We start from the raw sequence: 25,747 nt of genomic DNA on the forward strand, positions 1-25,747 counted from the left end.
GCACAGATTGCTGGCCTGCTGCAGCACCCTGCAAACCCTGGTCGATGGTGGTAAACCCAACCACGATAGCAGCTGTCAGAACTTGGGTGGCTTCAAGCAGAGACTGCATGAGAGCAGTCTGAGATTTGATGGCACCAAGCAGAGACTGCATGAGAGCAGTCTGAGCTTCCGCTGCAGCACTAAGATGTTGGGTTGCTTCTGCCTGTGCTGCAATGGAAGCTGACACATCCTCCATTAAGCGCACCATCATGTCTCTCTGGGAGTGCACCATCATTTCGAGGCTAGAAATCCCGGGCTCCATGCTCTGCGCAGAGCCCCATGCAGTGTTGGTGGCGGACTCCACCACGCTCCTTGCCATTGCCGAGATGCTTTCTGGCAGGCTTGCCATTGCACCCATCAATCCTGTGTGCTTGCCCATCACCCTTCTTCTGAAGGCCTCACCAGCAAGATCCTCATCTGAGTCCGGTGCAGCAGAACTCACGTGTGAACCCGCCCTCCGGGGGAGCTGGCCCCCGAGCTACCCTTTTCCCCTGGCGTTGCTGCAGCCCACTCGTGCTCGTGTCTCACCCTGTGCAGATCCTGCTTCTACACCAGCCTCTAAAGTTCGCGTAGTGCCAGTTTCTGAGCTGGTGTCTGTGAGTGAGAAATGCAGTGACACGGTGACTTCTTCCTCTTCTTCTTCCCCTCACTCTTTGTGGTGCCCTCGGGGACAGGCTGCTCGGGTGCTTGTTAATTACCTGAAAGCATAAAGGCACAAAAATCGGGTTATGTTGAGGGGAGCAGGGGGGTGGAAGCCAGAAATACATGCATACAGTATGAGCAGCTTGAAAGTGAGAAAGGATTTTGGGCTGAAGGGGAAGTGGAATGTGAGAAGAAGGATTAGGAATGAACATACCATTGTTGTCCCCAAGGGATTGAACCTCGCCGATTGCCACGGCCTCTACCACATGCCGCCCAATCAGCTGGAGAACTTGCTCCTCGAGCTGGGCGAAGTCCTGCGTTTCAGTCTGGCCCCGCCAGTCTGCTGCTGCTCCCTCCGATTATGTACCACCTTGGCCTGCAAGAGAAAGGGAAGTGTGTGATTGAGTGTAGTGCAATGTGTTTGGGTGATGTGCCTGCCATAGTTGAATAGCTGCTGGTGTGTACAAGATATGAGATGTGGGTGTGAATGTTGCAGCAGTGGTAAGGTTGTGAGGCTGAAGTAAAGCTCTGATTGTGAGTTGTGAGTGGTGATAGGAAGAGATTGTTAGTATGTGAGTGCTGGGGGTGTGGTGTATTGAGGCTTGTGGTGCAGATGGTGGTATGTGGCATTTGCTGAAGCCTTCACTCACCTTGACCACCCGTGTGAGGTCATTAAACTTCCTCCTGCACTGTGTGGGTGCCCTGGGGACCACAGTGCTGGCCGTGACTTGGCCCGCAATCTCACGACACAAGATCCGGGATGTGTAGGGCGAGGGCCTCCTGCCAGTTTGCTGGTATAGGACCGGCCGCCTCCTCTCCACCGCAAATACCAATGCCTCTAGAACTTCATCTGAAAACCTCCGGGCTCTCTCCCTTGGCCGAGGACCTGTCATCACAATTTCTAAATATGTCTTGCTTGTCCTTCACCTTGTTCTGATTGTTGTCGGGGCAGCTGCTGAACTGCTGCAGCATTCCCTCCCGTTTAATAGTGGAAAAGGCTGTGGCAAGCATTACTGTGAATTAGACTAGCCCCGATATTGGTCCAACTGTTGAGCGTTAAGCCAACGAGCTTCAGTTTTAACGCTGAAATTATGGGCTAAAAATTTGTTATAGCCAAAGAATGGGCAATGTTTAGAATAAAAATGATTAAGTAGCGGCAGGTGAAAATCATCTAGATTGCATGCAAAATTCATCCTCACTCCTCATTAAAATGATTACAGTCATGATTCCAGTCTAAAAACCCAAGCTCATTGGTGTTACACTGAAAAGATGGACCAATATCGAGTGTCATCTAAACTCAAGTAATGATTGCCACCGGCTTTTTTCATTACTTAAAGGGAAGGTTCATTGATGCTGCAGCACCTCATTCTCAGCATTTTGGGTGTGCAGCTGCCTCAACACCCATAAGAAGAAGGACAAGGAGAAGGAACACTTATTTACAAATCCTGATGGCAGATCACCACCCCAGAGTGAGAGTCCGGAGGTTTTTGGATGAAGCTTTAGAGGCATTGGTTTTAGCAGTGGAGAGAAGGCAGGTGGTCCTATACCAACTGGCAGGAGGCCCTTGCCACAAGTCTGCCAGACTATGTGGAGGGAGGTGACACACCACGTCACGGGCAGCACTGTGCTCCCCAGATCCCACACCCAGTGCAGGAGGAAGTTTTAACGAGCTCATATGGGTGGTCAGGGTGAGTGAAGGCTTCAACAAATGCTACATACCACCATCTGTACCACAAGGTTCACGCACTGCTCAATACACCACATCCCCAGCACTCACCCACCAGCAATCTCTACCTAGCAACACTCACACCCACATCTCATACCTTGCAAACAATGACAGCTATTCAATTATGACAGGCACAACAACAACAACTTGTATTTATATAGTGCCTTCAACGGAGTAAAACGTCCCAAGATGCTGCACTAGAGTATTTTAAGACAAAAAAAATTTGACACCGAGCCACATAAGGATAAATTAGGGCAGGTGGCCAAAAGCTTGGTCAAAGAGATAGGTTTTAAGGAGTGTCTTAAAGGAGGAAAGAGAGGTAGCGAGGCAGAGAGGTTTAGGCAGGAAATTCCAGAGCTCAGAGCTTAGAGCCTAGGCAACAGAAGGCACGGCTACCAAAGGTTGAGCAATTATAATCAGGGATGCTCAAGAGGGCAGAATTAGAGGAGCGCAGATATCTCGGGGGGTTGTGGGGCTGAAGGAGATTACAGAGATAGGGAGGGGCGAGGCCATGGAGGGATTTGAAAACAAGGATGAGAATTTTGAAATCGAGGCACTGCTTAACCGGGAGCCAATGTAGTTTAGCGAGCACAGGAGTGATAGGCGAGCGGGACTTGGTGCCAGTTAGTACACGGGCAGTCGAGCTTTGGATGACCTCAAGTTTACGTAGGGTAGAACGTGGGAGGCCAGCCAGGAGTGCATTGGAATAGTTAAGTCTAGAGGTAACAAGGGCAGCAGGTGAGCTGAGGCAAGGGCGGAGATGGGCGATGTTACAGAGGTGGAAATAGGAAGTCTTTGTTATGCTGCGAATATGTGGACGGAAAGCTCATTTCAGGGTCAAATATGACACCAAGGTTACGAACAGTGTGGTTCAGCCTCAGACAGATGTTAGTGAGAGGGATGGAGTCAGTGGCTAGGGAATGGAGTTTGTGGCGGGGACTGAAAACAATGGCTTCGGTTTTCCCAATATTTAATTGGAGAAAATTTTGGCTCATCCAGAACTGTATGTCAGACAAGCAGTCTGACAATTTAGAGACTGTGGAGGGATCGAGAGAAGAGGTACTGAGGTAGTGTTGGGTGTCGTCAGCGTGCATGTGGAAACTGACGCTGTGTTTTCGGATGATGTCGCCAAGAGGCAACATGTAGATGAGAAATAGGAGGGGGCCAAGGATAGACCCTTGGGGGACACCAGAAGTAACGATGCAGGAGCGGGAAGAGAAGCTGTTAGAGGTGAATCTCTGGCTACGATTTGATAGCTAAGAATGGAACCAGGTGAGTGCAGTCCCACCCAGCTGGACGATGGTGGAGAGGCATTGGAGAAGGATGGAGTGGCGAACCTTGTCACTTAGGCTGCAGACAAGTCAAGAGGGATGAGGAGGGATAGTTTACCTTAGTCACAGTCACAAAGGATGTCATTTGTGACTTTGATGAGAGCAGTTTTGGTACTGTGGCAAGGGTGGAAACCTATTTGGAGAGATTCAAACATGGAATTGCGGGAAAGATGGGCACGGATTTGGGAGGCGACAACACATTCAAGGACCTTGGAGAGGAAAGGGAGGTTGGAAATGGGGTTGTAGTTTGCGAGGATGGAGGGATCAAGGGTTGTTTTTTTGAGGAGAGGGGTGATGACGGCAGATTTGAGGAAGAGGGGGACAGTACCTGAGGAGAGTGATCCGTTAACAATATCAGCTAACATGGGAGCCAGAAGAGGAAGTTGGGTGGTCAGCAGTTTGGTGGGAATAGGGCTGAGGGAGCAGGAGGTGGGTCTCATCTACAAGGTGAGCGCAGAGAGGTCATGAGGGGAGATCAGAGAGAAACTGGAGAAAGATTTCATGGCTCGGGCAGGGGGGCACCTTAGAGGAAGTTTGGCCCAGTGGGCTAGGGGAAGGAAAGGAAGTGGCAGAGGCAGCTGAATGGATGGCCTCAATCTTAGAGACAAAGAAGTCCATGAGCTTTTCACACTTGTTATCGGAGGTGAGGGTGAAGGAGACGGGGAGAGGGGTTTATGAAGGTGAGAATAGGAGCTAGGGTTTATCTTTGCATTCCAGAATGATTCTGGAATAGTGAGCAGTTTTTGGCAGACGAGAGCAGGGCCCGATAGTGCTTTATGTGGTCCAGCCAGATCTGGCGGTGAATGGCTAAACCCATTGTCCGCCATATCTGTTCAAGTCTGCGTCCCTTGGAATTAAGGGAGTGAAGATGAGAGCCGTACGAGGGGGAACGGCCAGGGTGAGAGAGGGTAATTATTTTAGTAGGGACTAGGGCATCAAAGGTAGTGGTGAGGGGCAGACACAGAAGGAAGTAGGGTTGGGGCGGTGGGTGGAAGGGGGATGTGGGCGGGGAGCGATACGAGGAAATAGTCAGGGATGTTCTCTGTGATAGACACGATGGGAGTAGAGAGGCCACGAGAGATGGCAAGGTCAAAGGGGTGGCTGTGAATATGGGTTGGGGAGTTTACATGGAGGGAGAGATTAAGGGAGGATAGGAGGCTCGAGAACTCAGAGGAGAGAGAGCATGATGAATTGAGATGGAGGTTGAAATCACCGAGGATGAGAAGTCGTTCGGTGCAGAGGATGAGGGAGGAGAGCAGTGAAGGTATCTCAGTAATAAATTTTTTATGGTACTTGGGTGGGCGGTAGAGAACAAGAATTTTAAATGAGAGGTGAGAGGGGTGGAATAAGGCGAGATGCTCAAAGGAGGAGAAACTGCCGGAGGAGTAGGGGGACAGACCAGGAGTCATAGAGTCATAGAGTAATACAGCACGGATAGAGGCCCTTCGGCCCATCGTGTCCGCGCCGGCCATCAAGCCCTGTCTAATCTAATCCCATATTCCAGCATTTGGCCCGTAGCCTTGTATGCTATGGCATTTCAAGTGCACATCCAAATGCTTCTTAAATGTTGTGAGGGTTTCTGCCTCCACAACCCTTTCAGGCAGTGAGTTCCAGACTCCAACCACCCTCTGGGTGAAAAAGTTCTTTCTCAAATCCCCTCTAAACCTCCCGCCCTTTACCTTGAATCTATGCCCCCTAGTTATTGACCCCTCTACTAAGGGAAAAAGCTCCTCAGCATCCATCCTATCTATGCCCCTCATAATTTTGTACACCTCAATCATGTCCCCCCTCAGCCTCCTCTGCTCCAAGGAAAACAAACCCAACCTGCCCAGTCTCTCTTCATAGCTGAAGCGCTCCAGCCCTGGTAACATCCTGGTGAACCTCCTCTGCACCCTCTCTAACGCGATTACATCCTTCCTGTAGTGTGGCGACCAGAACTGCACACAGTATTCCAGCTGTGGCCTAACCAGTGTTTTATACAGCTCCATCATAACCTCCTTGCTCTTATATTCAATGCCTCGGCTAATGAAGGCAAGTATCCCATATGCCTTTTTTACCACCTTATCCACCTGTTCCGCCGCCTTCAGGGATCTGTGTACTTGCACACCCAGATCCCTCTGACCCTCCGTCTTGCCTAGGGTCTTTCCATTCATTGTGTATTCCCTTGCCTTGTTAGTCCCCCCAAAGTGCATCACCTCACACTTTTCCGGGTTAAATTCCATTTGCCACTGTTCTGCCCATCTGACCAACCCATCTATATCGTCCTGCAGACTGAGGCTACCCTCCTCGCTATTTACCACCCTACCAATTTTTGTATCATCCGCGAACTTACTGATCATACCCTTTACATTCATATCCAAGTCATTAATGTAGACCACAAACAGCAAGGGACCCAGCACCGATCCCTGTGGTACCCCACTGGCCACAGGCTTCCAGTCACAAAAACAACCTTCGACCATCACCCTCTGCCTTCTGCCACTAAGCCAGTTTTGTATCCAGTGTGCCAAGGCACCCTGGATTCCATGGGCTCTTACCTTCTTGACCAGTCTCCTGTGCGGGACTATATCGAAGGCCTTACTGAAATCCATGTATACCACATCCACTGCGTTACCCTCATCCACACACCTAGTCACCCCCTCAAAAAATTCAATCAAATTAGTCAGACATGATCTTCCCTTGACAAAGCCATGTTGACTATCCCTGATTAATCCTTGCCTCTCCAAGTGGAGACAAATTTTGTCCCTCAGGATTTTTTCCAATAATTTTCCTACCACTGATGTTAGGCTCACTGGCCTGTAGTTCCCCGGTTTTTCCCTACTACCCTTCTTGAATAATGGTACTACATTAGCGGTGTGATGAGAGCCACACTGCCACCATGGCGGTCTGAGCGGGGCAAGTGGTGGAAGGTATAGCCAGGTGGGGAGGCTTCATTTGAGGGTAAGGTGTCATCAGCCCTCAACCAAGTTTCCGTGAGGGCCATGATGCCAATGCAATCATCCAAGATAAGCTCATGGATGGCAAGGGCCTTTTTCGCAAGTGAATGGACATTCTGGAGGGAGATGCGGAGAGGGTCGGTGATGGCTGCCCCACTGCCAGCGTCCACAGGGTCAGCGCTGGGGGGGGATGAGTTGGATAGGGAGGAGATTGGCAAGATTTTCCCCCAGTGGGCGCGCTGGGCGGGAAGGTCGGCGAGAGAGTAGGATGGGACACTTGGGGTTGCTGCTCGTACGCCGGCAGTGACGAGTGCCTCGATGGGCCCTTCGTAGGATGCCAAGAGAGACACAAAGGGAAGCTGTGGGTTTATCTAAGAGGGAGTCAAGCCTGGGATGGTGGCAGGAGAGTAGAAAGGTCAAAGAGTAATTAAGGATTGGGGTAGGGATTTGGGAGGTCAGTGTATCCGAGAGAGGAGAGATGAAAGGAGGCATGATGACAGGAGAGTGCGGTCAGGGAGGAATAAAGAGAAAAGGAAAATAGGGGGAAAAAGTGGAATGGCTCAGGTCAGGAGCGGCAGCCAAAGTGCGCACGCGAATGGACACAGGAAAAGCTTAGGTTACATAGGCTTGTTTATATATAATAATTAACGGAATACATATTTCCTGATAGCAGGGATTAGGTTGGGGACAATAGTAGGGAGACCAGGGTCAAAGTCAGAGGTCCCATGGAAGGACAAGCCGACGTGAGCAGGACGGGGCCGGTACGGAGCATCGACGAACCGCTGTCCAAAGCAGGTGAGTGAAGTCCAGAAGCTATTTGAAGGGTAGAGAGTTCGAGGATGGAGGTTGTTGCTGTAGGAATGAGAGTCGGTAGTGATGCAGAAAGATGATGGCTAAATTGACGCAAATTGGAGGTCACCGTAGATCAAAGCGGTGGAGAAAAAGTAAAACCACAAGCCAACGACCAGCAAAGCTGAAAACCGGTAGAATGAGTCACTGGACAGCAAGTGGAGCAGCAGCTGCTAGCTAGAGGCCAGCAGAGCTGAAAAACTAGTAGAACCAATTCAGCAGAGACATAGCTGCAGCTTAAAGGCAAAAATCTTTTTGCAGCAGAGATAGAGACAAATCAGGTAAGTCTTACAGTGTAATGCAGTGCAGAAACGTAGTGTAATCCAATGTAGTTCAAAGCAGAAACGTAGCCTAGATGTCCAGAGAAGTCCAGGAGATTGGAAATCAATTTGACAAAAGAATTTCGCAGCTTAAGACTTGAAGTGACTGAAAAGCACATCAGCGCCACAGCCGGTGAGTCAAAGGATCATTAGTTATTAGAATTCATGTAATATGCGTGATATGTTAATAGATAAATTTATGTATGGTCTTTGGAATATTTTGTGGTCTCTCTCATTTCACCTTTGTGCCCTGGAGGATGCTGTGATATGGCGTGAGACAGGGATGGTATGATGGGAATGTGGTGAGCAACGGGGATCTGGGGTTTCATTTATTTGAATCGCAGTCTGATGAGCCGGTCACGGACAGCCTGTCCGGAAAGCCGATTTGTCTTGCTGCCTCCTCCCTCCCTCCTGTTCCTCCTCCTCCTCCTCCTCTTCCCCGTCATCATCCTCCTCATCTTCATCCTCCTCCTCCTCCTGAGGTGGTCCCGCAATCCCTGCTGGCAACGGCTGTGCCCTCATGATTGCCAAGTTGTGGAGCATGCAGCAGACCACCACGAAATGGGACACCCACTCTGGCGAGTACTGGAGGGCTCCTCCCGAACGGTCAAGGCAGCGGAACCATTGCTTCAGTAAGCCGATGGTCTGCTCAATGATATTCCTGGTGGCAGAATTATATGAATGCTGGGCAGAAGTGTTGGGGTTGCGGAGGGGAGTCATGAGCCACGAGGAGAGCGGATAGCCCTTGTCTCCGAGCAGCCACCCTCGAGCTTGATGTGGTGCCTGGAAGAGTGCTGGCACACTGGTCTGGCGCAGGATGAAGGCATCATGGCTGCTGCCAGGATAGTGGGCATTGACATTGAGGATTTGCTGTCTGTGGTCACACACCAACTGCACATTAAGTGAGTGAGTAATTTTTAGCAAGTGTTGTACATTGAAGCCTTTCAAAAATAATGAGGGAGTTTTGTACTTGCCAGAAAACACTCCCTGATACTAAAGAACCTTGAAATAACGAAGGGAAACTCTTCCAGTAGCAGGAACTAGCAGACAGCCAATCAAACTTCAAAACCCTGACAGGCGCACGTGATTGGTGAGGATCCCTTTAAATAGCGTCGCTGCAGATGGCTTCCTGCTGCTCCTTGCCACCTGAAGCTGTCGTTGCTTTCTCCAGCCGGTGAGTACCTTGGCTAAAACGAAGTTGGGAGTCGGGCATCCAGTGAGCGTTGCACACTCACTGACGTCACGATCTCCATCATGGTGAGCTCCCTGGCGATCAAGGTTACCGGCAGCGCTACCGGCACCACCGATATAGCATGCGGCGCTGGAACCGGCATCATCTGTCGTTACAGCTGTCAATGGCACTTTAGCACCATCTCCTGGCGACATGAATTTCTCTCCCCCATGAATATAATCACCAGTACTGAATACGGGTGAGGACAATGGTTCCTCAGGGGAGTACAGCCAGAGCCAAGACGATGCCACCATGGGTGGCTCAGCTGTACAAGGCGGGAGGAGGAAGATCAGGAAAGCAATAGTGATAGGAGATTCAATAGTTATGGGGACAGATAGGTGCTTCTGCGGCTGCAGGCATGATTCCAGAATGGTATGTTGTCTCCCTGGTGCCAAGGTCAAAGATGTCACTGAGCAGCTATGGGGCAGGGTAAACAGCCAGAGGTCATGGTCCATATCGGTATCAATGACCTAGGTAGAAAGAGAGATGAGGTACTGCAGGCAGATTTTTGGGAGCTAGGAAAGAGATTAAAAAGCAGGACCTCAAAGGTAGTAATCTCCGGATTGGTCTCGGTGCCACGAGGTAATGAGGATTAAAATAGGAGGATAGAGTAGATGAATGCGAGGCTGGAGAAATGGTGCAGGAGGGAGGGCTTTAGATTCCTGGGACATTGGGACCGGTTCTGGGGGGGTGGGGAGGGGTGGATGGCGTGATGGGACCTGTACAGGCCAGACGGGTTGCACCTCAACAGAGCCGGGACCATTATCCTCACGAGTGGTGGGGGGAAAGGGGTTTGCTAGTGCTGTTTAAACTAATATGGCAGGGGATTAGCACAGGAATGTAGCATTAGAAAGGAGAAAGAAGGTGCACGAAGGATTGGGAGAGATGGATAGCACTAGAGTAAGTAGTAAGGTATTAGGTGGGGTCAGACCAAGAGAGAATACAAGGAGGTCTAAGGTAGGTTTACAGTGTGTAAACGCACAAAGCGTGGTAAATAAGGTTGGTGAGCTGCAGGCGTAAATCGCCACATGGGAATATGATGTTATGGTGATAACGGAGAACTGGCTCAAAAAAGGGCAGGATTGGGTACTAAATATTCCTGGATATAAAGTGTTCAGGACATAGAAACATAGAAGATAGGAGCAGGAGTAGGCCATTCGGCCCCTCCAGCCTGCTCCGCCATTCAATGCGATCATGGCTGATCATCCAAGTTCAGTACCCGGTCCCTGCTTTCTCCCCATACCCCTTGATCCCTTTAGCCTTAAGAAATATATCCAACTCCTTCTTGAATATATTTAATGAATTGGCCTCTACTGCCTTCTGTGGTAGAGAATTCCACAGGTTCACCACTCTCTGGGTGAAGAAATTCCTCCTCATTTCTGTCCTAAAAGGCCTACCCCTTATCCTTAGACTGTGACCCCTGGTTCTGGGTTCCCCGACCCATCGGGAACATCCTCCCTGCATCTAGTCTGTCCAGTCCTGCCAGAATTTTATAAGTTTCAATGAGATCCCCTCTCATTCTAAACTCCAGGGAGTACAAGCCCAATCGACCCAATCTCTCCTCAGACGTCATTCCTGCCATCCCAGGTATCAGCCTGGTGAATCTTCACTGAACTCCTTCCATGGCAAGAATATCCTTCCTCAGATAAGATGACCAAAACTGCACACAATACTCAAGATGTGGCCTCACCAAGGCCCTGTACAACTGCAGCAAGACATCCTGTACTCAAACCCTCTCGCTATGAAGGCCAACATACCATTTGCCTTCTTAACCACTGCTGCACCTGCATGCTTACCTTCAGCGATTGGTGCACAAGGACACCCAGGTCTCGCTGCACTTCCCCTTCTCCCAATCTATTGCCATTCAGATAATAATCTGCCTTCCCGTTTTTGATACCAAAGTGGATAACCCCACATTTATCCATGTTATATTGCATCTGCCATGCTTCTGCCCAATCACCCAACCTGTCCAAATCATCCTGTAGTTTCTCGGCATCCTCCTCACAGCACACACGCCCACCCAGCTTTGTGTCGTCTGCAAATTTGGAGATATTACATCTAGTTCCCTTGTCTAGATCATCATTGATATATATTGTGAATAGCTGGGGTCCAAGGACCGATCCCTGCGGTACCCCACTAGTCACTGCCTGCCACTTGGTAAAAGACCCGTTTAAGCCAACTCTTTGCTTTCTATCTGCCAACCAGTTCTCTATCCAAGTCAATACATTGCCCCCAATCCTATGTGCTTTAACTTTACACGCTAATCTCTTATGTGGGACCTTATCAGAAGCCTTCTGAAAGTCCAAAGACACCACATCCACTGGTTCTCCCTTATCTATTTTACTACAGGTAGACTACCCTTTATCCGGACTTCCGAAAACCGAAACCCTCTAAAAACCGAAGGTTTTTTCGTTCAGCGTAAGTCGTGCGTACGAACGAAAAAACCTTCGGTTTTTAGAGGGTTCCGGTTTCGGAAGTTCGGATAAAGGGTAAGTCGTGCGCACGACCCCCCGCCGACCCCCCCGTGGACCCCGCCGGCCCCGACAACCGCCGACCCCGCCAGCCCCGACAACCGCCAGCCCCGACAACTGCCGATCCCCCCCGCGGACCCCGCCAGCCCCGACAACCGCCGACTCCGCCAGCCCCGACAACCGCCGGCCCCGACAAGCGCCGACCCCGCCAGCCCCGACAACCGCCGACCCCCCCGTGGACCCCGCCGGCCCCGACAACCGCCGATCCCCCCCGCCGACCCCCCCGCGGACCCCGCCGGCCCCAACAACCGCCGACCCCGACTGACTTACGCTGAGCGTCAGCGTAAGTCGTGCGCACGACCCCCCGCCGACCCCCCCGCGGACCCCTGCGGACCCCCGCCGACCCACCTTCCGAAATCCGAAATTCTCCTTTATCCGAAACTCGGCTGGTCCCGAGGTTTTCGGATAAAGGATAGTCTACCTGTAGTTACATCCTCAAAAAATTCCAGTAGATTAGTCAAGCACGATTTACCTTTTGTAAATCCATGTTGACTTTGTCCGATCCTGTCACTGTTTTCCAAGTGCTCTGCTATTACATCTTTTATAATGGATTCTACCATTTTCCCCACTACTGATGTCAGGCTTACCAGTCTGTAATTCCCCGTTTTCTCTCTACCACCTTTTTTGAATAGTGGGGTAACATTAGCTACCCTCCAATCCATGGGTACTGTTCCAGATTCCATCGAATGTTGGAAGGTGATCAGCAATGCATCTACTATTTCTAGGGCCACTTCCTTAAGTACCCTAGGATGTAGATTATCAGGCCCTGGGGATTTATCAGCCTTCAATCCCATCAATTTCCCTAACCCCATTTCCCTACAAATACTGATTTCTTTCAGTTCCTTCCTTTCATCAGACCCTATGTTCCCCGACATTTCTGGGAGGTTATTTGTGTTCTCCTTTGTGAAGACAGAACTAAAATATGTATTTAATTGGTCTGCCATTTCTTTGTTCCCCATTATAAATTCCCCTGATTCTGACTGCAAGGGACCTACGCTTGACTTCACCAATGTTTTTCTCTTCACACATATCTATAAAAGCTTTTACAGTCAGTTTTTATGTTCCCTGAAAGCTTACTCTCATATTCTATTTTCCCTTTCTTAATTAATCCCTTTGTCCTCCTTTGTTGAATCCTAAACTGTTCCCAATCCTCTGGATTACTGCTTTTTCTGGCCAATTTATATGTCCTCTCCTTGGATCTTATGCTATCCCTAATTTCCCTCGTTAGCCACGGTTGAGTCACCTTTTTTGTTTTATTTTTATGCCAAACTGGGATGAACAAATTCTGTAGTTCATCCATGCAGTCTTTGCATGTTTGCCAGTGCCTATCCACTGGTAACCCTTTGAGTAACATTCTCCAATCAATCCTACCCAATTCGCGCCTCAGACCATCTTAGTTTCCTTTATTTAAATTCAGGACCCTAGTCTCTGAGTCAACTACTTCATTCTCCATCTTAATGAAGAATTCGATCATATTCTGATCGCTCCGACCCAAGGGGCCTCGTACAACAAGATTGCTAATTAATCCTTTCTCGTTACATAATACCCAGTCTAAGATGGCCTGATCTCTGGTTGGTTCCTCGACATATTGGTCCAGGAAACCATCCCGTAAACACTCCAGGAATTCCTCCTCCACAGTATTGTTACTAATTTGGTTAGCCCAATCTATATGTAGATTAAAGTCACCCATGATGACTGCTATGCCCTTTTTGCACGCTTCTCTAATTTCCCTTTTAATGCCATCCCCAACCTCCGCATTACTGTTTCAATTCAATTTCAATTTCAATTTCAATTTTATTGGTCACATAACTAAATACAAGAAGTGTAATCCAGTCAGTGAAATGCTTTTTTCTTGACGAGCCGAGAGCACCAACAGCAAGAACACTTAGCTGCCTGGTATGCACGGAGCTCACAAGGACGGCAGCCATCTTCATCGGCGCCATCACAAAAAAACACATACCGACATATACACGCATACATACTTTAAATATAAATAAAGCAGACATAAAATAAATAAAAGACATAAAAAAGACAGCACATAAAATGAACAGGCAATAATGTAAAAAAAGTAATTTCTACAGTAATTACATTGATATTTCTACCCAGGCTTCTAGAATAATCTCGGGTTACAGGGTGGAACTCACAACTTATAATTAAATAAATTTAATTAATTAATTAAATTAAATAAATAAAGTGCCCCCTCAGTCTTTCTCGATGTTTCCATCTTGGTCTCTCTCAATGTTTCCCCTCTCTCTCTCTCGATGTTTCCTCTGTCTTTCTCGATGTTTCCTTTCAGTTTTTCTCGATGTTTCCCCTCGGTTTCTTCCACACACCTGGCCTGCACATTACCCCTGGCTATCCAACTTGGCGTCCTGGTAACCGGGTTCCGCTCCAGCTCTTGTCCTTCAAACTGTCGCTCCAGCTCTCGACCTTCAAACTGTCACTCCAGCTCTCATCCTTCAAACTGTCTCTCCAGCTCTCAACCTTCAAACTGTTTGCAGGTCTATATACCACTCCCACTAACGTTTTCTGCCCCTTGGTATTTCTCTGTTCTACCCATACAGATTCCACATCATCAGAGCTAATATCCTTCCTTACAATTGTGTTAATCCCTTCTTTAACCAGTAATGCTACACGACCTCCCTTTCCTTTTTGCCTATCTTTCCTGAATATTGAATACCCCTGGATGTTGAGTTCCCAGCCTTGGCCACCCTGGAGCCATGTTTCCGTAATCCCAATCAAATCATATTTGTTTACCTCTATTTGCGCAGCTAATTCATCCACCTTATTACGAATGCTCCTCGCATTAAGACACAACGCCTTCAGGCTTGTTTTTTTAACGCTCTTAGACCTATTAGAATTATTATTTACTGTGGCCATGTTTGATTTAAACCATTGATTTCTCTGACTGCCACTTTTGTTTTTCTCCTTCCTGTCTTTTGCTTTTATCCTTGTTTCCCTTTCCTCTGTCCCACTGCTCAGGTTCCCAACCCCCTGCCATTTTAGTTTAAACCCTCCCCCAGAGCACTAGCAAACACTCCCCCTAGGACATCGGTCCTGGTCCTGCACAGGTGCAAACGGTCCGATTTGAACTGGTCCCACCTCCCCCAGAACCGGTTCCAATGTCCCAGGAATTTGAATCCCTCCCCCTGGCACCATTCCTCTAGCCATGTATTCATCTGAAATATTCTTCTATTTCTACTCTGAGTAGCACGTGGCACTGGTAGCAATCCTGAGATTACTACCTTTGAGGTCCTATTTTTTAATTTACCTAACTCCCTATATTCAGCTTTTAGGACCTCATCCTGTTTTTTTACCTATATCGTTGGTACCTATATGCACCACAACAACTGGCTGTTCACCCTCCCCCTCCAAAATGTTCTGCAGCCGCACTGAGACATCCTTGACCCTTGCACCAGGGAGGCAACACAACATCCTGGAGTCTCGTTTGCAGCTGCAGAAATGCCTATCTATTCCCCTTACAATAGAATCCCCTATTACTATAGCTCTCCCCCTCTTTTTCCTCCTGTCCTGTGCAGCAGAGCCACCCCTGGTGCCAGGAAGTTGGCTGCTGCTGCCTTCCCCTGGTAAGCCATCCCCTCCATCTGTATCCAAAGCGGTATATCTGTTTGAGAGGGGGATGGCCTGCGCCTACTACGCTGCCTGTTGGTCGCCCATTCCCTTTCTGCTTGTGCCACCTTTACCTGCGGTGTGACCAACTGATTAAATGTGCTATTCATGACGTCCTCAGCATCGCGAATGGTCCAGTATGTATCCAATTGCTGCTCCAGTACCGCAATGCGGTCTGCCAGTAGCTGCAACTGGACACACTTCCTGCACACATGGTTGTCAGGGACACAGGAAGTGTCCCTGACTTCCCACATAGCGCAGTTAGGGAAGGAAAGAAAGGAAGTGGGGTGGCAGTATTGATGAAGGAGAATATTACAGTGCTGGAGAGAGAGGCTGTCCTGGAGGGGTCAAGGACAGAATCTATTTGTTTAGGGTTAAGAAACAATAGAGTTGCCATTACACTGCTAGGTGTATTCTATAGGCCACCAACCAGTGGGAAGGATATAGAGGCATAAATTTGCAGGGAAATTACAGAGAGGTGCAAGAACTATAGAATAGTGATAATGGGGGATATCTATTATCCTAATATAGACTGGGATAGTAGTAATGTAAAGGGTAGAGAGGGGGAAGAATTTTTGAAGTGTGTTCAGGAGAACTTCCTTGATCAGTAGGTTTCCATCCCAATGAGGAAGGAGGCGTTGCTGGATCTGGTTCTGAGGAATGAGGTGGGTCAAGTGGAGCAAGTGTGAGTAGGGGAACATTTAGGGAACAGTGATCACATTAACATAAGGTTTAGATTAGCTATGGAAAAGGACAAGGAGCATTCTAGAGTAAAAATACTTAATTGGAGGAGGGCCAATTTCAGTGGGTTGAGAACGGATCTGGCCCAGGTAAATTGGAATCAATGATGATGAAAGAGATAGAGAGTAAGATGAAGCAGAAAAAGGGGATGTATGACAGATGTCAGGTTGAGAATACAATTGAGAACCAGGCTGAATATAGAAAGTTCAGAGGGGATGCGAAAAAGGAAATGAGGAACAAAGAGAGAGTATGAGAATAGAAAGGCAGCTAAATAAAAGGGAGTCCAAAAGTTTTCTATAGGCTTATAAATAATAAATGGATTGTAAGAGGAGGGGTGGGGCCATTTAGGGACAAAAAGGGAGATGCATGGAGGCTGAGGTACTAAGTGAGTACTTTGCATCTGTCTTTACCAAGGAAGAAGATGCTGCCAAAGTCATAGTGAAAGAGGGGGCCGTTGAGATACTGGATGGTATAAAAATTGATAGAGGAGGTACTAGAAAGGCTGCCTGTACTTAAAGTAGTTAAGTCACTAGGACTGGATAGGATGCATCCTTGGATGCTGAGGGAAGTAAAGGTGGAAATTGCGGAGGTACTGGCCATAATCTTTCAATCCTCCCTAGATACGGGGGTGGTGCTAGAGGACTAGAGAATTGCAAACATTCAAAACCTTGTTCAAAAAAGCAATTACAGGTCAGTCAGTTTAACCTCGGTAATGAGGAAGCTTTTAGAAACGATAATCCGGGACAAAATTAGCAGTCACTTGGACAAGTGTGGATTGATTAAGGAATACCAGCACGGATTTGTGAAAGGCAAATTGTGTTCAACTAACTTGATTGAGTTTTTGATGAGGGCAATGCAGTGGATGTGATGTACACGGACTTCCAAAAGGCATTTGATGAAGTGCCACTTAATAAGCTTGCCAGCAAAGTTGAAGCCCATGGAATAAAAGGGACAGTGGCAGCATGGATACAAAATTAGCTAAGTGACAGGAAACAGAGTAGTGGTGAACGGTTGTTTTTCGGACTGGAGGAAGATATACAGTGGTGTTCCCCAGGGGTCGGTACTAGGACCACTGCTTTTCTATATATATATATTAATGACTTTGACCTGGGTACAGAGTACAATTTCAAAATTTGCAGATGACGCAAAACTTAGAAATATAGTGAACAGTGAGGAGGATAGACTTGAAGAGCACATAGACAGGCTGGTGGAATGGACAGACACGTGGCAGATGAAATTTAAAGTGTGAAGTGATACATTTTGGTAGGAAGAACAGGGAGATGCAATATAAACTAAAGTGTGTGCATGAACAGAGAGACCTGGGGGTATATGTGCACAAATTGTTGAAGGTGGCGGGCAGCTTGAGAATGCGGTTAAAAAAGCATACAGGGTCCTAGGCTTCATAAATAGATGCATAGAGTACAAAAGCAAGGAAGTTATGATGAACCTTGGGGAGTCAGGAGGTGAGACCCTCACCACAGAATACCCAGCCTCTGACCTGCTCTTGTTGCCACAGTATTTATGTGGCTGGTCCAGTTTAGTTTCTGGTCAATGGTGACCCCCAGGATATTGATGGTGGGGGATTCGGCGATGGTAATACCGTTGAATGTCAAGGGGAGGTGGATAGACCCTGCTCGCTTGTTGGAAATAGTCATTGCCTGGCACTTGTGTGGCGCAAATGTTACCTGTCACTTATCAGCCCAAGCCTGAATGTCGTCCAGGTCTTGCTGCATGCGGGCATTGGCTGCTTCATTAACTGAGGAATGTTCTCCCGCTGTCCTGGCCAACATTTATCCCTCAACCACTAAAACAGTTTCATTGGTCATTTATCTCGTTGCTGTTTGTGGGACCTTGCTGTGCGCAAATTGGCTGCCACATTTCCCTACATTACAACAGTGACTACACTTCAAAAGTATTAATTGGCTGTAAAGCACTTGGGACATCTTGACATCAAGAAAGGCATCATTATAAATGCGCCTTCTTTCTTTGCTCCAATTTTTTATTTTTTAGGGCTCTAACTTGATTTTTGCTCCTTTACGATTATCTGCATTGTAACCTTTATCTCGTGTACCCTCTTTTCAATCCTAAGGCCTAGAAATTCGGTTGGTAGCACCAGCGATTAGCGCCTAAAGAGCCCGAGAATTGGGGCGTTACCCAATTTTCGGGCGGGCGCAGTGAATATAGTGCCACCTCCCATACTGAGTATCCTTTTAGCGCCGGCGCTAACTCTTTGCGCTCGCCCACGGGCGAAGGCAGATCATGACGTCATTTCAGTGTGCAATGCCTTTTTGGCGCCCCGGACCGGATATTCGGTGGCGCCCGCAACCTTTCCGCCTGGCGCTATTAGTGACAGTTGGATGGAGCGTTCCCAGGCCCTTCTCGGACTCGGGGGGCGCTATTTAAAGGGGACAGCACTAGTATAAAAGCTGCAGCCATTTGGGCTGGCCATTCTGATCGTTGCTGGAGAGAGTTGCTGACCTTCTATTGGACAGTACTTTTCTCATTGAGCCTTTGGAGGCACTGGCACTGGCAGCTTGAGGGCCCGGCTCCTGAGCTGGTGATGCAGCATCTGAAAGCAGGAAGAGTGGCTTTAGCAAAAGGACAGCTTGGCAGCAAAGGATGCCAGATTGCAGCAAGGCTATGACATGGGTCCACAGTGAGAAAGCATGCTGGCGGGGGGAACAAGTGGAAGGAGACAATTGTAAAAGGTGAGAACCTTACCATCGCTGTCGACAATGGGGTCGGCAGCTGCAGTGGTTACAGGACCACTCAGACGTCCTCCAAGAATCTGGTGGACTCTCTCCTCGAGATCCTTGAGAGAGACCACTTGTGGAGGTCCTCCACCGGTGCGAAGCTGGTCTTTGCCAATCCTCGCCAGCTTGGACTGCAGGGGAAGGGAGGGGAAGTTATGTTACTTGATGCCCTGAGTGATCATCTCATGCCCCCCATGGTGGAAGAGCCCTTACATGATGCCCTGAGTGATCATCTCATGCCCCCCATGGTGCAAGAGCCCTTGCATGACGCCTTGAGTCAAATGTGCATGTGTGTGCCCAGAAAGGGCCATGGGTGCTTGCTGGCAGATGGCCAATGGGGCACAGGCCACCCTGCAGCCATAAAGTCAGGTGCAAATGAAGGGATGCAGAAGTTTGCAGAAACAACACCCACCCTCACGACCCGAGTGAGGTCGTTGAATTTCTTTCTGCATTGGACAGGGCTCCTGGTTACCATGCTGCTGGAGTTGACCCTCTGGCATACATCCCTCCAAGCTCGTCGGTAGTCCTTATGATTCGGTCTTCCTGCCATTGTCTGGGTTGAGAACATCTCGCCGGCGCTCCACTGCGGCCACCAATTGCTCCAGAGCCTCATTGGTGAAGCGCTCTGCTCTCTGTCTCACCTTCTCCATCTGGTCCAAGTTTTTAGCACCAGAGAAGGGCCTGCGCCGATTCTGAGGCCTGCAAGGCGCAGAGTGTGGATGCTGAAGCTGGCTGACCCACCCCTTTCAGAGCTGGCCAGCGCCTGGAAGTCTCGTGGTCATCGGTAATTAAGAGCACCTGCGCTGCACCCGTCTGCTCCGATATTGGGTTGCGCCGGAAGTTTAGCGCCTTAGGAGTCCCATGTAACGCCTGAATTCGCGCCTCAATCACCTTTAGGGGCGATGCAACCCAATATCGCGCCAGGTGGCGATAAGTTGTGTCTGGCTATAAACTTTGCGCAGCGCCAGTTCTAACGCCCCAAGCGGGGCTATACCCAATTTCTAGGCCCAATACTTTTTAAACCTTGTTTTAGTATTTTCTTGTACTCTGAAAGTTCTCTCCCCCCTCCTTTTTTTCCAGTAGGCTTTTTAAAAACTTTTTTTTGCTTAATTTCCATTTTAGTTACTGTATTCATCCATTTTAATCACTGCTTGTTCAGTTAAATATATTTTTCTTGGGCATGTACTTGCCTTGCATGTTCAATATTGTAATTTAAAACTTTTCTTTTCTTCCTCTTTGAATTATCGCACAGCATTTAATATCTTTCAGTTCTCCCAACATTTCTTTAAAGATCAGCTTGCTGCAATCATATATTTCTATCCTTGTCCTTATTGGCTGTGATAGGCAGATGATTGCAAATCATAATATTGCGATCATTTATATTATGGCCAAAAATATTACTTAGTTAGGTGTAGACGACAGATCGTAGTGTACATAAAGCAAGTTGTCAGAGACTATGGGATGTTTTCCAAGTATAATTATTGGCCAAGTTTCAATATTACTAAAGTTGTAGCATTCTCATGGTTATTCTGCTGTCCTTGTGGTTCAAATCTATGTTTGTTTGTCTTCTCAGTATTGTCCTGCCAAGTCATTTTTTTTTAGCCAAGATAGGATTCAGGTGCCTGATTATTTGTTGGCCTGCTTCCTGGTGTATGAATTGAGTGAGGGGTGCATTACCTTTCCAAAGATTACTATCCTCCTCAACAAAACTTCTTCCACATTGAGTGCCACCTATGCATAATTAAAATATGTCTTCTGTGTTTTCTAACTAATATAGCTGCATTTATATTGTTTTGGTGTTGCCATCTCCCAACAGACTGGTTTTGTGCAGCTGGAGCAGCAACCCCAAAGTAAACTTGCCGAATTTGCTAAGCCTGGCTATTGGGAAGTCCCAGTTAAAAAAAAAGACAATTCATCAATTTTACTTTGTGGATCATGCCAGTTGCCAGAAAGTTTTGTGTACCAGAACTGCATATCAAGCATGTGCCACTTTAATTTCCCAGTTATTTAAATTAATTAAAGGACCAAAATCTTGGAGTGTACATATCCAAATTCCCAGTTGGTAATCCTGGTGTGCAAAACTCTTTGGGAGAAACACTGAAGATGGAAATATACCCATTGTACCCTGTTATGAAAGAAACTATCCCAAAGCTGCTTACATATAGCCCAAGGCTGCAGAGCAAAACATTTGGGGGCGTAAGGAGTACCCACTGGTGACTCTACATTAGTAAAGCTTTCCTACTGTTTCTTCATCTTTACTGTTTTCGTTTTTCACTGGAAACACCACACCAACCCTAAATTAACAATTTATTCACCACATATTCCTTCATTTTCATAAACATTTCCAATTTTGCAATACTGCTGACATCCCAAATGTCTAAAATTGATCTTACTAATTGATTTATATGACCATCACCAATGTTCCCCCTAATTTATTTTTGGGTGCGCGGTCCCTTTGACGGGTTGTACGGCCCATTCAAAATTTCGCGCTTGTGCGAAATCTCGCATTGAAAAGCCGGTGACCAGCCTGTGCGAGGCCTCCAGACAGCTGCACGCCTGCACAGCTCAGCGGGAACATTGGCCATCACCTGATAAAGTTTATGTTGACCGAGTGGTGGACTACTATATAGACAGAGTGTCTACTATTCACACATTCTTCTTTCGCAACACTGTTTAGAACTAAAAACAGAAAATGCTGGAAAAACTCAGCAGGTCAGGCTGTATCTCTGGAGAGAGTTTCAGGTCGAAGACCTTTCGTCCAAACTGGAAGATGTTAGAGATATAACGGCCCAGTAATTCGGGTCCCAACGCGTGAGTACGGACGGGGTACTCACGCGTGGGCCCGATGGAATTGCCGGTTTTCAGCATGCGCAGCGCATGCGCGGAAAACCGGCATTTCCTTTCCTCTGAACCAAGGGGTTCAGAGGTCAAATGCATGCACGCAGGAGTCTGCGCGTGCGCGCTGAAATTCCTTTATTTTTAAAGGTTTGCCCGTGCGTGAAGGCCTCAACTTTTTACGAATGAAAAAAGCAGACGTAAGGACTTAGTTTTCAAAGGTAAGTGGTCTAATAATTAAAGTTAGAATTTTTTTTCCACAGGTTTATTATTTTTAAAGACTTTACAGTAAGGTAAGTGTATTTTTAGACCCGATTTATTAAAAAAAAAAAATTCAGAAATTTGAATAATTGTTTAAAATAGTTTTTTACAGTTATTAATAGTTCATTTAATTAGTGGGATTTTTAAAAACTTTTATTTGAAGTTTAAGTACTGTTTTGGGCACCCGGAGTTTTCATGAGTTTGACAGTTCTTACTATCAAACTCATGAATGAATTTTTGCAACCTCCGATTGGTTGCCCAGTGCTCACGTGATCCCAGCCGGCTCATCGAACTAACTACGCCGCTGGATCACGCAAGCACAGCGCGCCGGGAGCTGAAGCGGGCCACTGACAGGAAATCCACGCAGGGCCAGGCTTCAACTGTCGGCGCGCTATGTAAGTGTAGGTCGGGGGCTTGCACCCGCGGGAAGCCCCCGACCCGAATTTCTGGGCCAACAGGTTTTAAGCAAGTAAAGGGGGAGGGGATGAAAGAACAAAAGGGAAAGCCTGTGAAGGCAGGGGTGATTAAATGACAAAAGATATGATGGTGTGAGGAAAAGGGAGTGATAATCGAACAAGTAAAGAAACAAAAGATGGGTCTAGAGGAGCTGTAATTGGCAACAGCAGAACCATAACCAGAACCTGCTGTCTGAAAAAATGGGAGCTGTGGTTAGCATACACAGTATTTTGCTTTTGTTTTACTGTTTAGAACTAGAAGTACTTGAAAAATATTCTGCTTCAACTTTGTGTTGAATGATCGGGCCAGGAAGCATTGTGCCCCTGAATAAACAGAAGCCAGGAAAGTACTTCAAAAACACATGCTTGTGCAACTGAAGGGCAAAAAATCAGCAGAGAGTGAAACTGAGCTTTCAAGTTGGGCATGAATGCAGGCACAATAAAGATTGTGACGTTAGCCTCGCCACAAGGCTTGAAGCTGTGGTCATTTTATTGGTACTACTATGCTTGGTATTTCTCAGAACTATCTTCCTGTTCTTCCTAATTTGCAAATATGCCATTTACTGTGCTCTTTCTTCTTGGCACATACTCACCGTGTTGAAATAAAGACTCATCACAGTCTAACTTATTCTTTCCCAGGCCCATAAAACTGTGGAACTCACTGCCTCACTGAGCAATCCTCAATCACTCATAGCTAACCAGTAACACTGCTTAAGTGTCAGCTTAGCTCAATTTATAGCATTTTCATCTCTGAGTCAGAAGATTGTGTGCTCAAACCCAATTCTAGGAATTTAGCACCAACCTAGATTGACTGAATTATGCTGTATTGACAGAGCTGCAGTCCTTTGGATGAGCTGTCAAACTGAGCCCCCTCCCCCCCCCCACCACCAACCCCATGTCTGTTACATTAGTTCAGGTGGACGTTAAAGATGCCATTCACTATTTGAATCTTACCTCACTGCCTTATTTCCCCTTTATGCAAGGACATTGGTGCCAGTTTGATTCAGATTTAGCTGTCCTGTCTGTACAGCTTCCTCTGTCACAGAACTTATACCAACGTCATAGCAATCTGAAACCCTCCCTTCTACACTATTTTTCTAGCCACATGTTGATATGTCAGTGTAGCTTTTCACCTTTACCACCTGAGCGGTAAGCTGGCAGAGTGGACTGAAGTCAGAATATTGAAATTATACTCTGTCCATGTGCTACAGTAGTGTTCAGGTCAAATCCATTTCCATACATTCTCAGTAAAAACTCACAACATAGGCATCTCAGTCAGTCTGCTTCTAAATCCACCTAATGACTCGTTTGATGACTCCTTTAGGAATTCTACTCTATTAGCCATTCCCTCAATTCAAATGACACAATCAGTAAACTCCAATTGTGGGGGAAGTGACAACTATGTAAATTTGTATCTATTCATAAATAGTGCAATAGTAATTATGCCTCCATTTTCATTACCAATCCAGTTCAGCGTGTCAGCTGTGTCTCAGTGGTAGCAATCTCTGAGTCAGAAGGTTGTGGGTTCCAATCCCACTCCAGAGACTTGAACAAAAACTCTAGGCTCACACTCCAGTGCAGTACTGAGGGAGTGCTGCACTGTGGGAGGTGCTGTCTTTTGGATGAGACAGGAAACGTCTGCCCTTTCTGGTGGAGTAAAAGGTCCATTGGCACTATTTCGAAGAAGAGCGGGGGAGTTCTCAACCAACAGCTAAAAACAGATTATCTCAAAGTATCACATTGCTGTTTGTGGGACCTTGCTGTGCACAAATTGGCTGCCACGTTTCCTATATTATAACAGTGACTACACTTCTAAAAAGTACTTCATTGGCTGTAAAGTGCTTTGGGACATCCTGAGGTCATGAATGGTGCTATATGAATGCAAATCTTTCTTTTCTTTCTTTCAAAGAAACAACTGTCTGCTAGTACTCTCAGGAGATCGTTACATCAGGCAACTGAGATCAGGGAGGAGACATTTGTTACCGCCCTGTTTGGGGCGCTAAATTTTGAAATCTTGAAAAATTAGCGCCAGACGCTAATGAATCTGAGGTTCCCCTAAATTGGCTTTAGCACTCCAGGAGAGAGCTGGAGTGCTAAACCAAGCGCTAATGACCTCGGTAGGGTGCTACAGGGGCGCTACCAGCAGATCGGTAATGAATTTCAGGTGCAATGCATTCAGCAATGGTCCTTCACACTGGCTCCTTCCAGCTCTTAAAGGGGAGGTTGCATCATTCTGCAGATCCTCATTATCAGCGGTGCTTGCTGTGAAGGCGACCTGCAAGCAACTTAATCCCCTGATCACGATGGCTGATCCCACTCCCAGGGAGAGAGCACGTCATTTCACAGACGAGGATTTGGAGGCATTGGTCGCAGGAGTGGGGCAAAGGAGGGCAGTGCTGTTCCCAGCACTGGAAGGAGGCCATTGCCCCAGGTCTTCAGGGCAATATGGAGGGAAGTGGTTCAGGAGGACTCGGCCAGTAGTGTGGGCGAACGCAGCCTGACACAGTGCCGGAAGAAATTCAATGACCTCACTCAAGTGGTCAAGGTGAATACATGCTTGAACAGGTCCTGCATACCACCATCTGAACCTAAGTCTGCGCACACTGCACAAACCACCACACCACCAACACTCACCCACTAAGCATCTGCACCTACTTAAACTCACATCTCACTCCTTGCCCACAATCACAGCTATTCAACTACGGCAGGCATATCTCCCAAACACATAGCTGGACTCTGACTCACACACATTCGTTTCTCTTGCAGGCCAAGATGGCCCACAATAGGAGGGAGCAGCAGAGAACAGGCGGGGGTGATGCGCAGCTCCAGCAGCTTTCAAACCTGGAGGAGCGAGTGCTGCGACTCATTGGGCAGCAGGTGTTGGGCGCCTTTGCCCTCGGCAATGTCGACCCCCTTGGGGGAAACAACGGTATCCCCTCTCCTTCTCTCATCCCACTTCCCCTCACACCACAAGCCTTTCCCACTTTCCAGCTCCTGATACTGTCTGCATTCCTTGCTCCCTTCCTGTCTCGCCTTAAAGTGAGTCTTGTGCCTGAGAATACCAAGGTCAAGGGAAAAGAACGAGAAACTGTAAAGGCAGCAAGAAGTAAAATAAAAAGGCTAACATGATCTTTGGCTGCTAATATGGCTGGCGCCCACAAGGCTACACCTTGCTGATAGGAACAATGTAGGGCGGCGTGCAGAAATTATACTGACAATAGGTGATCGCAAACACATTACCATGATCACAAACACATTACCATGATGTTTACTTAGCTGTAACCCATTCAGTAAAATGTGGCTTTTCCTGCTCGAACTGCCAGGCCAGGAAATCAAATTAAAAGTATACGTGCACAGCTCAGGATTGGCTCAGAATGTACGATGTGTTAATGCTTTCTCAATGCAGGTATAATAATGTAGCACGCTGTATGAAAAGTTGCTTGCTCTGTTGGATTCGTCAGACTCTTGCA

At 47.5% G+C, this 25,747-nt stretch overlaps 1 protein-coding gene across 1 annotated transcript in view; it reads left to right on the forward strand.

Annotated features, from left to right (window-relative positions):
* Positions 1-25,747, forward strand: part of LOC147111515 (glypican-5-like) — a 1,571,270-nt gene that overhangs the window by 424,280 nt on the left and 1,121,243 nt on the right. The window lies entirely within an intron of this gene.

This window comes from Somniosus microcephalus, chromosome 10, assembly GCF_052327205.1.
Source record: "Somniosus microcephalus isolate GS21.2 chromosome 10, FLI_Smic_1.0, whole genome shotgun sequence".
Lineage (NCBI taxonomy): Eukaryota > Metazoa > Chordata > Chondrichthyes > Squaliformes > Somniosidae > Somniosus > Somniosus microcephalus.